General features: G+C 37.5%; 1 protein-coding gene across 6 annotated transcripts in view; it reads left to right on the forward strand.

Moving 5' to 3' along the window:
• LOC149544673 (acyl-CoA thioesterase II) overlaps positions 1-12,752 on the forward strand; it is a 313,792-nt gene that overhangs the window by 183,384 nt on the left and 117,656 nt on the right. The window lies entirely within an intron of this gene.

Below are 12,752 nucleotides of genomic sequence, written 5' to 3' on the forward strand. Positions count from 1 at the left end.
AAATCCCAAAATCGATACTTGTACATCAAAAACGTGCAATGGATCCATCCATGCTTCATTTTCTCATCTAAAATGTATTTTCCATTCATATGCAATGCTGCTAGAAATTCCCGCTTTTAAGGTCTTACCCCATTTAAAGAGGTGGTTTTACCTTAATTCCTTCATCCTTCATTGCATAAAAGTCCTTCAATCATGCATGCAGAGAAGAAAGAGGGACACAAAGCAAACATGATCACATAATGAAGCCTAAAAGGAGGTGAAACAATGATTACAACATAGAATGCTTTCAAGACAAAATGGTCAATGAACAGTTAACGAAACAATCAAGGATGCATATTTATAATCCAGATCAAAATTCTTCCACCAAACCAAAGCACAACAATCTTAAAATTTCAGGCGTCTTGTAGCAGCATGAAGATCAATAATGTATGATGTAATAGAAGTATTGTTTTGTCTGACACATTATTTTCATCATATATTTGTAATTTGTAATTGACATATTACATGTAATGGAAAAACAAAATGTAATGGCATGTGCTAGTATCACATGCAATATTGTTATATGTAATCAAGTTACAACTGCATTAGGCATACAACTTTGAATTAGTCAAAGTTTGTTATAGGTTTGTTTTTGAATAAGTCAAGGTGGTCGAGGGTTTCCCCCTTTCTCTTCACCTTTCTCTCTCTTCTTTTTTGTAATGAGCCCAAGTGCACTCTACTGGATTTGCTAATGAAAGTAGAGATGTTTTTTCATTTTTATGTTTCACTTGTTTGTTTGCTCTTTCTTTTGCAATATATGCTTTTGAAATTTCAAACAATATATTGAATGCTAAAGTAAATTAAAGTAAATAATAAGAACTCACAATATGAATAGGCAATAAATTGAAGCCTTGAATAAACTAGCAAGTTTAATGATATTCAAATGATAGCTTCAGCTTAATTGTAATTACAATTCATAAATTTAAAGAACTAGGTTATTCCTAACCTAGAATGATTTGCAGCAATATGAATGATATTTTGAATTTCGCACGGCCATTCACCAATTCCCTATATGATTGACTTATAGTGTTTTGAGTGTGCAAGAAACTCCACACCCAAACTTGTTGTCAATTATAGAATAAAAATAGTTGACAATGGCACGCACTTATAGCAACAAAGTAGCTCCAGGTTCTAGGCAGTGCTTGTAAGGGATAGACGTCAACTTTCCACACCCGATCACAACAAAATAACAGGTCCACACAGCTAATCTAATTGCTGATAAATGCAGTCCAATTTGGGTTGGAAAATCTTCCCAAATTATCTTAATTACTCAATCCCAGAAATCAGAAAGATGGACATTGGAAAACAGACTAATCATTCAACAAATTGGCAGGCAGAAATTCACACCAATAAGCTGAAATATTGTGTGCTATAATGACAGAACTGCTAGCTCAGAAAACACTTCACTTCCCAGCCACAGTAGCAGCAGTATGAGAAGGCACTATGAAACTTAGTCCATGTCCATTATACTTAAGCAATGGATTGAAATTCACAAACTTCATAAACCCTCTCAAGATGTAATGTTTCCATTATAAAATAAATCATTTATCAAACTATTGTTAATGGGGTGATCGATTTAATATATCTCGGACTCATTTTTATTTTTGTTTCTGTAGTTTGTGTTGTCGTTGGCTATTTTTGTACACCCTCGGAAAGTTTCCCGACAAGTGTTTAAGCACGGTTTGTAGGTAGTCTTTAGGAGGCAATTTGGAATATTTTCTCTACACCGCTAATTCTTGTTGGAGTTCTTTGTTGTTTGCCATTTTGGAAGTGAAAGATCTTTCCTATTTGTTTTATCCAGTTTCGTTGGGATTCAACCCTCACCCCATTTTGTTCCCTGCAATACTTCGCTCGGATCTGGCAAATCAGAGCATCATCTTTCGGCATATATATAAGGATTATTCGCATTCGAGCCTCTAATATTTTGTTTGCATTTCATCTAAATCTATTGTGTTTGTGTATGAATAAGATTGTATTCCGTATTGGGCTTTGATACCTAATTGTGTGGCCTTCTGTCATTCCTGTATTGCTTACTCCTTGACCGTGCGGCCTTCACCCATCCATCCATCCATATCACTCAGTATTTCATTTGTACGGCTCTGTGTTTTTGCCACCATATGGCCTCATTCACATCTTATCTCCTCACTGTACGGTTTCACCTCTATTCATTGTATGACCAACAAATCATTTCGTATAGACTAGCCTTCACACCACTGTATGGCCATAAGGAACATACTGTACGGCCTAATTTCACTCTCCTGTACGACTGCCAACACCCACTGTACTGTACTGCTGTACGCCCACCAGTATAGACTGTACGACCTTCCGAACACTCTTTGGCACCCATACATACTGTACGACCTCCCTATTGTCATCCGTACATTGGCAATTGGCATTCGTATGCCATTTCACTCCACTGTGCCAGCCTCTGGTTCACCGTATGTATCCCATCTGGTTGCCAAAATTATCTGGAGAAGGATTGTCTGTGCTTTGTGTACAAAATTGGAACACTACAATGGTATCAGAGCGCTTCGATCTTGCCAGCCTTTGGACAGTGAAGGAGAGTTTATAACCAGAAGAGGGCACATTCTGTTGATAGAATGGCTGCTGAACTGGAAGTGATAGTTGCCGAACTTGTGGCACTACTGTAATGTCCCCTTATTGGTGAATTAGGAATATGGGACAATATGACATAATCCTTATACTATTATGTATAGTTTGATAATTTAATCATTGAATGTTATCTATCTTGTATAACACGTAGAAGGCATATTTAATGGTTGAATGTATTCTGCTGTGTATATATATTCTACTGATGTAGGATGTTCCAATTGACCTGTTTCTCTTACCCACTGCCTTATTTGGTTGTTTAACTTCTCCTGCTGCTGACGGAATTGTCAATTCCATGCTGCCAAGTATAATGTTCTCCCTTTCTCTACTCAATCACTGCTTGGTATTTCAATTAATGATATGCTGATACTTGGACGAAATTAACCACTGAAACCATTCCCTCCCTTAACTATTACTTTGCTGACTGGAAACTTTCTAGGAGACTATATGCTCGAGATTGCTTACTGTATCTTCTTTTCATGTCCTTGGAAACAATATCTGAATCTTGTCCTCTCTTAATGTAAATTGTTCATTACTTTTGCCCTCATGTGTCTCTGTTGATTGCCGATGACTTCCTTCAAATATGTTTGATTCTTCCTGTCTAGTAGTATGGTGTGACAGAAAATGCTTACTGGATTTTAGCAACTCCTCCAATGAATTGATATTTGACTTTTTACTTCATAATTCACAACTTCTTCCCGTGTCTATAGTCTGAGTGACGTACTTACTGGTCTTTGCTACAATCTGTGCTCTTCACTCTTCCTGTTCACGGTAGTAGGGCTTATATTGCTTGGTACCTTCTCCCGTTGGAAGTGCTTGGTTCTCTTACTCGATGCCTTCCTTCTCTCACTTGATGACAGCGGTTATTTGTGGACAGATGTCTTTGTTCGACCAGACTACGAGTGGTAGAGTTTTGATGCTTGACAATATAGCTCCCTGAGTGCTTGTTAATTTCCACTTGCCTTGGTTCTCTCCGATATCAATCAATCAATTCCCTGTCTGATATATCCCCCTCTATCACTTTCGCTTTCCTCCTTTCTTATATGTTGTGGGAGATTACATAGGTGACGTTTGGTAACATTATGATCTAATGCTGCTAGTTCATCGTTGCCTGTATTCTACATATTAAGATATATATTTTGTAGGGTCATTAGTTTATATATATGTGATTACAATGGTTTATTATAATATAGTTTGATTATAATGTACTATTATCATTAATCATTTTTGATTTTTTTTTTTTCATAATTCTTTTCTATATTTATCATTATTTATTTAATAAGGCATTATTATTATTATTTATTATTATATATTTTATTACCATTATTAAAGTTTTATCAATTGATATAATAGTATATTATATCATTTGATATAGTAAAACAATAAATAATTTATATATTGAATATTTATTTATTTATTATTATTTTTTTTGTTCATTAAATTCAATCGGGTATCATTATTTATTTTATTTTATCAAATGCCATCATAATTATAAATTATATTTATTGATTTATTTATTTGATATCGACTTTACTATTATTATAAAAATGGATCTTCGAAATGGGGACATTACAACTACTGAGAGAACTTGCTAGGAATTAGGCATAGATCACTAATACTTAGCGACTCATGGAAGAAACTCTCAAAATGTTGGTTAACAATAAAATATCTGGAGAACAAAATGGTTACAACGCGGACTTGGTGTCAAGTAAACCAAACCCTCATCCAACACGCTCTCAACCTTCCATGTTGTCTTTTCCTTCACAAATGAAGGCACCGCACGGAAGGAAACAACCAAACTTTGAAAAGATGCAAGAACAACTAAGAGAAGATTGGGAGAATGTGAATTTTGAGGAAGATATATCTTACAAAGACTACGCGGATTTGAGAATGAGATATTCGGGAGGTGTAAATAGAGGATATTTTAACGATGATCTCAGGAGGAAGTTGACTAAAGTAAATTTGTCCCCATTTGATGGATCCGGATCCATATCTATGCAAGCGTGAGTAATGAAGGCCGATAATTACTTCCAGCTTAATCCCATGCCAAAAGAAGAAGCAATAAAATTTGCGGCATTACACTTGGAGGGAGTTGCACATGAAGGGTGGCATCACAACCCCATCACACTGGGGCATGATCAAATAAATACTTATGCGAAATTCAATAAGAGATTGATAGATCGACTTGATGGTAAAGATACAAGACTAAATTTTAAAGATTTGGCATAGCTGAGACAAACTGGATCGGTCGACCAGTACATTGTGGAATTTTAGAAACTTTGTTTTGGTCATGGACATTTCTGAAAGAAGATGGATAGTGCTTTTCATGGACAGACTAATAGAACCATTGAAAGGTTGGGTAAAGGGGTTCAATCCTGCCACCCTGTCGGAAGCCATTAAGAAGGCATGGAGTATGGCATTGTTGTCAGCATCATCCTCGCGAAGTTACTCACATTCCAAACATCTAATGTTTCTGAGGGACAGAGATAATAAACCTTCGCACAAAAAGCCGTCGTTGGACAAAGTCACTAGACAAGAACTCTGGAGGAAGAAATTGTGTTTCAATTGCAAGGGACCTTGGGAGCCTAGATACAGATGCCTCGGAAAAAGCAATATCCATTACATTGGGGTCATGTCTGATGATGAGGATGAATAGGAAGAAATACCTTCCGAAGACAACCAACTTCACGATGACACCAACATGGTTAGTTTAAACGGTACGGGAAAAATTGCAGCTTTGGTATGGCGTGGAGGAACTGTTGCCCTATTTAGTAGCTCGAGGTGCACAAATTTTCGTGTACGGGGAACCCTTCAAGGACAAAGGGTTACGGTGATGCTAGATAGTGGAGCCACTCTAAAGTTCATAAACTCATTCCGGTGAAGTAAAGAGGTCTACTTATAGAGACACATGTAGGATTTCAGGTTAAGGTTGTTGGAGGGACTCTTCTACCCTGCACACACCTTGTTCCTCAGCTAATTATCACAATGGCGAATCACACGGTGATTGAGGATTTCTTCATAGTGGACCTTGAGTACATGGAGGGTTATTCTAGGCATACAATGGATGGAGACACTTGATGAATACAATTAGAGTTTCAAACGGATGGACTTCACTTTTGTTGTCGATGGAAAGAAGGTTGTTCTCTACGGAATGGCAAATGAAGGTCTGAAGGAAGTTTCTGCACATTGGATGGAGGCAATTTTTTGGTGTGATGACATTTCCTGGGCTACACATTGTTTTATCTTGGCGGAACCTATAAAGGGGCAACAGACACCTCCCTAGGATGATGATCTCCAAAATATTTTGAGTAAACATGATAAAGTTTTTATTGACATTACTCCTGGTATGCTACCTTATCGAGGGTTTGGACATACTATCGAGTTGGAAGCTGGAGCCAAACCAGTCATAACCACACCCTATCATCATCCTAAGAAATTCAAAGATGAGATCAAAAAGACCATTTAAGAACTGCTGGAGAAAGGATGGATCCGTCCCAGTTCTAGCCCCTTTGCATCATTAGTAGTTTTGGTCAAGAAGGATGAGACGATGTGCATGTGTGTGGATTACTGTGTGTTGACCAAAAAAACAATAAAGAATAGATATCCCATTCCAAGGATAGATGAGTTGCTGGATGAAGTACATGGCATAGTCTATTTTTCAAAAATAGATCTCCATTCTAGATACCATCATATCTGCATGAAGGAGGAAGACGTAGAAAAGGCAGCCTTCCATTGTCACTACGGGCATTATGAATTTTTGGTCATGCTGTTCGGATTGACAAATACACTTGCTACATTCCAATCATGCATGAATCACATTTTCAACAAACAATTGCTTAAGTACTTAATGGTATTTTTTGATGATCTTATTTATCGCACGACATGGGAGGAGCACTTGAAGCATCTGTATGATGTCCTAAGGATCATGGAGGAGCAGTCTTTGTTTGCCAAGCAATCCAAGTCCAAATTCAGCATGACAGAAATATTGTACCTGGGGCATGTTGTTAGTAAATCTGGAGTTCAAGTTCATCAGGAGAAGATTTAGGCTATCCTTGTTTGGCCTTCCCATAAATCACTCACGGATTTGCGAGGGTTTTTCGGATTGTGCAGTTATTACCGGAGGTTCTTGAAAAGATTTTCTTAGCACAACACACCCTTAACGGATTTGACAAGGAAGGGGTCTTGCTAGTGGAACAAAAAAGGCACAACTCACTTTTGATAAATTGAAAGAGGCAATGAGCACTTTTTCCATACTTACATTACTTGATTTCACCCGACTATTCATTCTGGAGTATGACGCATCCAGAGAAGGCATTGGTGTAGTACTGATGCAGAATAGACACCCCATAGCCTATGAGAGCAGGAAGCTTACACAAACAGAACGTTTATATTCGATCTATGACAAAGAAATGTTGGCCATCGTACATGCACTAACGAAGTTTTGACAATATTTGGTGGGTACCAAGTTTTTCGTACGTATGGATCACAACAGTTTGGGATATTTTTTGGAGCAACGGGACTTGAACGAAAGGCAGCAAAAATGGGTAAGCAAGGTTCAAGCTTTTGATTTTGATATTGAATATGTGAAACAAAAGAACAATGTGGTTGTAGATGCCTTGTCCAAGAAACCCGCCATCTACTCACTAAACTAGATTTCAGTTGACTGGAAGGCACATTTGTTGTTAAAATATTCCAGAAACACTTTTGCCTATGAGCTAATGGATGACAACATCTAGGACAATCGGTACAAAGTGGTGGATAACATCATCTACTATAAGAATCAAATATTTATAGTGTCAGAATCCAAATTGAAGCAGAAAATATTTAAGGAAGTACATGACTCACCCTTGGTAGGACACCTGGGTTTCCTCAAAACTTACAGAAGTCTCCAGGAGAGGTTTTCATATAAAGGACTCAAAGGGGATGTGTTGCAATATGTAAGAGAATGTGCGGTTTGCTAGTAGAACAAATCCAAACATACTCTACCTACGGGTTACTGCAACATCTGCCGATTCCAGAACATAAGTGGGAAATTATCTCAATGGATTTCATAACAGTGCTTTCCAAGGTGAATGGAAAGGATTTTGTTTTCGTGGTGCTTGACAGATTGACAAAGTACGTACACTTCTTCGTCATCCTCTCAGATTTTTAGGCCGTACAAGTTGCCAATTTGTTTTTTAGGGAAGTCTTTCATTTGCACGGGTTACCCCGAAATTTTGTTAGTGATTGGGATGGGGGATTCATAAGTATCTTTTGGACATACTGTTTCGATTAGCAGAGACAAAATTGTCACCAAGTACTAGGTACCACCCTCAGACAGATGGACAAACGGAGATTGTGAGCAAGTAGCTTGAAGGTTACCTTCAAAACTATGTCTCAGCACAACAACGGGCGTGGGTCAAGTAGATACATCTAGGAGAATATTGTTACAATACCACGTATCACATGTCCATTGGGATGCCACCATTCAAAGCTTTGTATGAATACGGACCCCTCTCCTTCATCGATAAAATGTTGGGAGTCAGCTGCGCACCAAGGGCGAGGGGTTGGCTTAAGGAGGGACAGGACATCCTACAATACCTAAAGGAAAACTTACAATGGGCACAAAATCAACAAAAGATGTACACCGACAAACACCAAATGGAGAGGAGTTTCGAAGTAGGGACTTGATTTATCTCAGGGTCTAGCCATATTGACAATCTTCATTGAAGGAAAAGAGAAAAGAAAAATTGAAGGCATGATCCCCTTCACAAGTACCTCATGCCCTGGCACTTGAATCTAATCCCATCAAAGATAGATTGAGGGTGAACTCTACAATGTCCAAAAGCCATTGCATTGTCGACACTATTTCTAACTCACCCAACTTGACTACAGTGAAGTCAGCTTGTAATGCACAGTTGTCAATTGAAAGAGTGAGTTTACAATTATGTGTAGTGCAAGCAAGGGTATAACCATTTTCTGCCCTAACATTGAATCAAGCAAAGTCCTCCATATGAAGTCTACACCTACTAACAAAACTCTCATCAATATAATTATGTGTACCTCCAGTGTCAGGCATGGCAACGCATCATGGTCCATCCACTAATAATCTAATCTTGAAAGAACATCTATGTGGTACAATAGTAGATAATGCCAAAGGAGATAGTTTGGCATTTGGTCCAAACTCAGGAGAGGTTTTTCAAGCCTCATTTTGATCAAAAACAATCGGTTGGTTTGAAATTTCAGCCTAATCATCCTCATAGTAAACCCACATGGAACAATTGGCTTTTCCCTTAGGCCTCAATGGGCAAGTTCGGTAGTTATCCTAGGGTTCTTTACATAAATGACATAAATGTTTCTTCTTAAGTCCTAATGCATTGCATCATTTGTTTCTTCTATTTTTGCCTCCTAAATATCGCATTCTTAAATCCGCGTAGTCTTTGTAGGGTATATCTTCCTCAAGGTTCGCATACTTCCAATCTTCTCTCAGTTGTTCTTGCATCTCTTCAAAGGTTGGTTGTATCCCTCTGTGTGGTGCCTCCGTCCGTGGAGGAAAAGACGGTATGGAAGGTCGAGAGTGTGATGGATCAGGGTTTGATTTACCTAACATCGAGTCTGCAATATGACCATTTTGTTTTCTAGATATTTTATTGTCTGCCAACATTTTGAGAGTTTTTTCCATGAGTCGTTGGGTATCAGTGATCTGTGCCTGATTCCTGGCAAGTTCTCTCAGTAGTGCCATGAGTTTGGCAGCTGTTGGTTCCTTGACAACCATTCTATCAATGGAATGTGTCCTCTTCTGGCTATAAACTCTCATTCACTGTCCATAGGCTGGCAAGATTGTAGCACTTTGATACCACTATAATGTTCTGATTTTGTACATGAAGCACGTACAATCCTTCTCTAGATAATTTTGACAACCATATGGAATACGTACAGTGAACTAGAGGATGGCACAGTGGATTGAAATGGCATACGGATGCCAATTGCCAATGTACGGATGACAATGGGGAGGCCGTACGGTATGTATGGGTGCCAAAGTGGTGTTCGGAAGAAGGCCGTACGGTCTATATTGGTGGCCATACGGCAGTACCTTACGATGGGTGTTGGCAGTCATATGTAAGAGTGAAACTAGGTCGTATGGTATGTTCCTTATGGCTGTATGGTGGTGTAAAGGCTAGTCCATACGAAATGATTTGTTAGCCGTACGATGGATAGAGGTGAAGCCGTATGGTGAGGAGATAAGATGTGAATGAGGCCGTACGATGGCGGAAACACAGAGCCGTACAAATGAAATACTGAGTGATATGGATTGATGGATGGGTGAAGGTCGTACGGTCAAGGAGTAAGCAATACGAGAATGACAGGAGGTCATACGATTAGGTATCTGAGCCCAATATGGAATACAATCTTGTTCATATGCAAAAATCCAGACACAATATTAGAGTCTTGAATGCGAATAATCCTTAGTTAATATATATGCCGAAAAATGATGCTCCAATTTGCTAGATTTGTCCGAATTATTATAGACAACGGAATAGGATGAGGGTTGAATCCCACCGAAACTGGATAAAGCAAATAGGGAAGGTCTTTCACTTCCGAAATGGTGAACAATAGAGAACTCCAATAGGAATTCGTAGTGCAGAGAAAATAATCCAAATTGTCTCCTAAAGGCTACCTAAAAACCGTGCTTAAATACCCATCGGGAAACTTTGCAAGGGTGTACAAAGATAGCCGACAATGACACAAACTACTGAAACAAAATAAAAAAGGGTCCGAGATATATTAAATCAATCGGCCCATTAACAATAGTTTGATAAATGATTTATTTTACAATGGAAACATTATTGATGGGTAGCTTAGTGGTGCCTGAATTACATGATATATATGATATGTTATCCTATGTAGTGTATGTGGTAAGTCTTGCCAATCCACAGAGTTTCTCTCGCATAATGTTTTTGTTCCTTCAAAATTGGTTTTTGAGATAGTTTCTGTTTGGCAGATTTTGCTAGCTGTATTGATGATGTCATTGCAGGAGTTGGTTAGTGATGATAGGGACATTACACAGATCTACCCATGGGATCGCAACAAAGTTGTGATCGCTTTTCAGCTTTAGTAAGCTTTTAAATGAGAGGTTCGTTGGAGACAAGCGATTTCAAGGAGGGTGGATTGTAATGCTCCCTTTTTAGCTCACCATGGTTAGTGGTTTGGGTTTAGCTTGTCATTGGCCCTTGTAGGCTAAGTTAGATTGTTAGAGGTTCCTAGATGGCAAAACAAGAGGCTTTTTGGAGGTCGAAAGTATTCAAGATTGCTCTTCATTTGGTATAGTTTGGCTGACTTACTAGTTATAGTATGTGTCTATTTTAGAAAAGTTAAGATTTGTATTTATAGAAGGGCACCTGAATAGGCTTGTTGCATTGTTGAGTTTTGCCATCTTTGGCTTGAGTGGATATCCGGGGACTTACTTGTTTATAGTAAGTTAGATTCTTAGAACTGCTATCTTCGGCAAGGGACTTGGGCATTTGGCAATTGTAGTGGATGTTTGGTTTCGTAGTTGACTTCTTGGAGGAGATTCAATAGCTTGGCCTCATATAATTTAATTATTAATAGATTTAAAGTTTACTAATTATATGTTAGAGAAAAATTATTATAACATTGAAAAGTTATTATGGAGATTCAATAGCTTGGCCTCTTATGATTTAATTATTAATAACTATAAACCTTAGGCATTGAATGTATTCCTAAAAGATTCAATGCAAACTTATCAATAATTAATCCCAGGGTGCAGAGATAATAGATCACCGTCATCACCATGCCAAAGGCCAGCTATGAGAACCATTGTTTGGCTTGGCGATAACACCTTGACATATGTAAATGAAGAAACCAAATCAATCATTGTCCACATAGTCGGGTAGGTTTTTGGGAGAGTTGTCAATTTATGATGAAAAGAGAAGGTTTTTAGAATTAGAATTCTGTCAGAAGTAGCTGTTCAAAATGATAGTAACTAATAATTTTATCCTTTCCAAAGGTCAACTCTAATTCAAGATTCACTAATATTAATTTTGAGAAACATTAATGAAAATGAACCACCAATTTCATAAGCATCAATTTAATTAGTCATCTAGTTCTAGAAAAACCAGCGGATACCCTTGGGAATGTATGATTAAGTCAAAAAAATTTAATCTTTAATTAAGATTAAAACATGTTATTTATTCAATCAAAAGGTGTGATGAAGAGACATCATCATTCTTAAAACTTGATACATAAGAAGATTGATACCGTATGAATCAGGAATCTCATGAAATGAAGGAGTGAATTCATTTTATGTATAGAACAAAATAAGTTATGCCATCGATCTATTAATAGAACAAAACTATGATATTTTTGAGATCTCTATAAGTAGTAGTAAATAGAAAAGAGTAATTGTTTATCAGAGAAAGGGCTTTTAAATCAAGCAAGGGGGAACTACTTGTTTACAGATTGACCCAAATCAAGCTATCATTTATATCTGGACTTACAGAATTGATTGAAAAACATTTATATTATCAACTTAATCCATTGAATTAAGACAAAGGATCATATCAGAATCACTTGACATAGAGCCTCTGTAGATTAGTCTTCATCAATATTAGTGTAGAAAAACCTTGACATTGAGCAATTGCTGAACTGTATAAATTATTGAATAAAGAGATTGATAATACACTCACCTGCAAATCACATTCTATATACTCATTGTGACAAATGAAAAAGTTGTATACAACAGATTGAGAGAAACGAGCCTTTAGAATTATAAGGTTTTGTCCCAATCTTAGATGACTTAGACTTGGGACATTATATTGAATGAAGCAGTCCCGCATCATTGTGCCTACGGAAAACTTTTTTTGATAATTTCTTTCATGGTAGCGCAATAGAAACAGGGGCATGAATCCGAAAAGTAATTTCGCTACTCAATGAGTCCCAATATTAGGTATGTTAGGCATCTAGTTTCAATGGGCTTTGCACCCTGTATTTAGTCATGCTGATTTTGTGCAGATTGTATATTGCACCTACATTATGAATTTCAGCTATCACAATATAATTAGTTGGTATGTATTTGTTATAATATGAGCAGTATTTACATTTTT

This window comes from Cupressus sempervirens, chromosome 8 (assembly GCF_028749045.1).
Source record: "Cupressus sempervirens isolate cs-2001-9-10 chromosome 8, ASM2874904v1, whole genome shotgun sequence".
Classification (NCBI taxonomy): domain Eukaryota; kingdom Viridiplantae; phylum Streptophyta; class Pinopsida; order Cupressales; family Cupressaceae; genus Cupressus; species Cupressus sempervirens.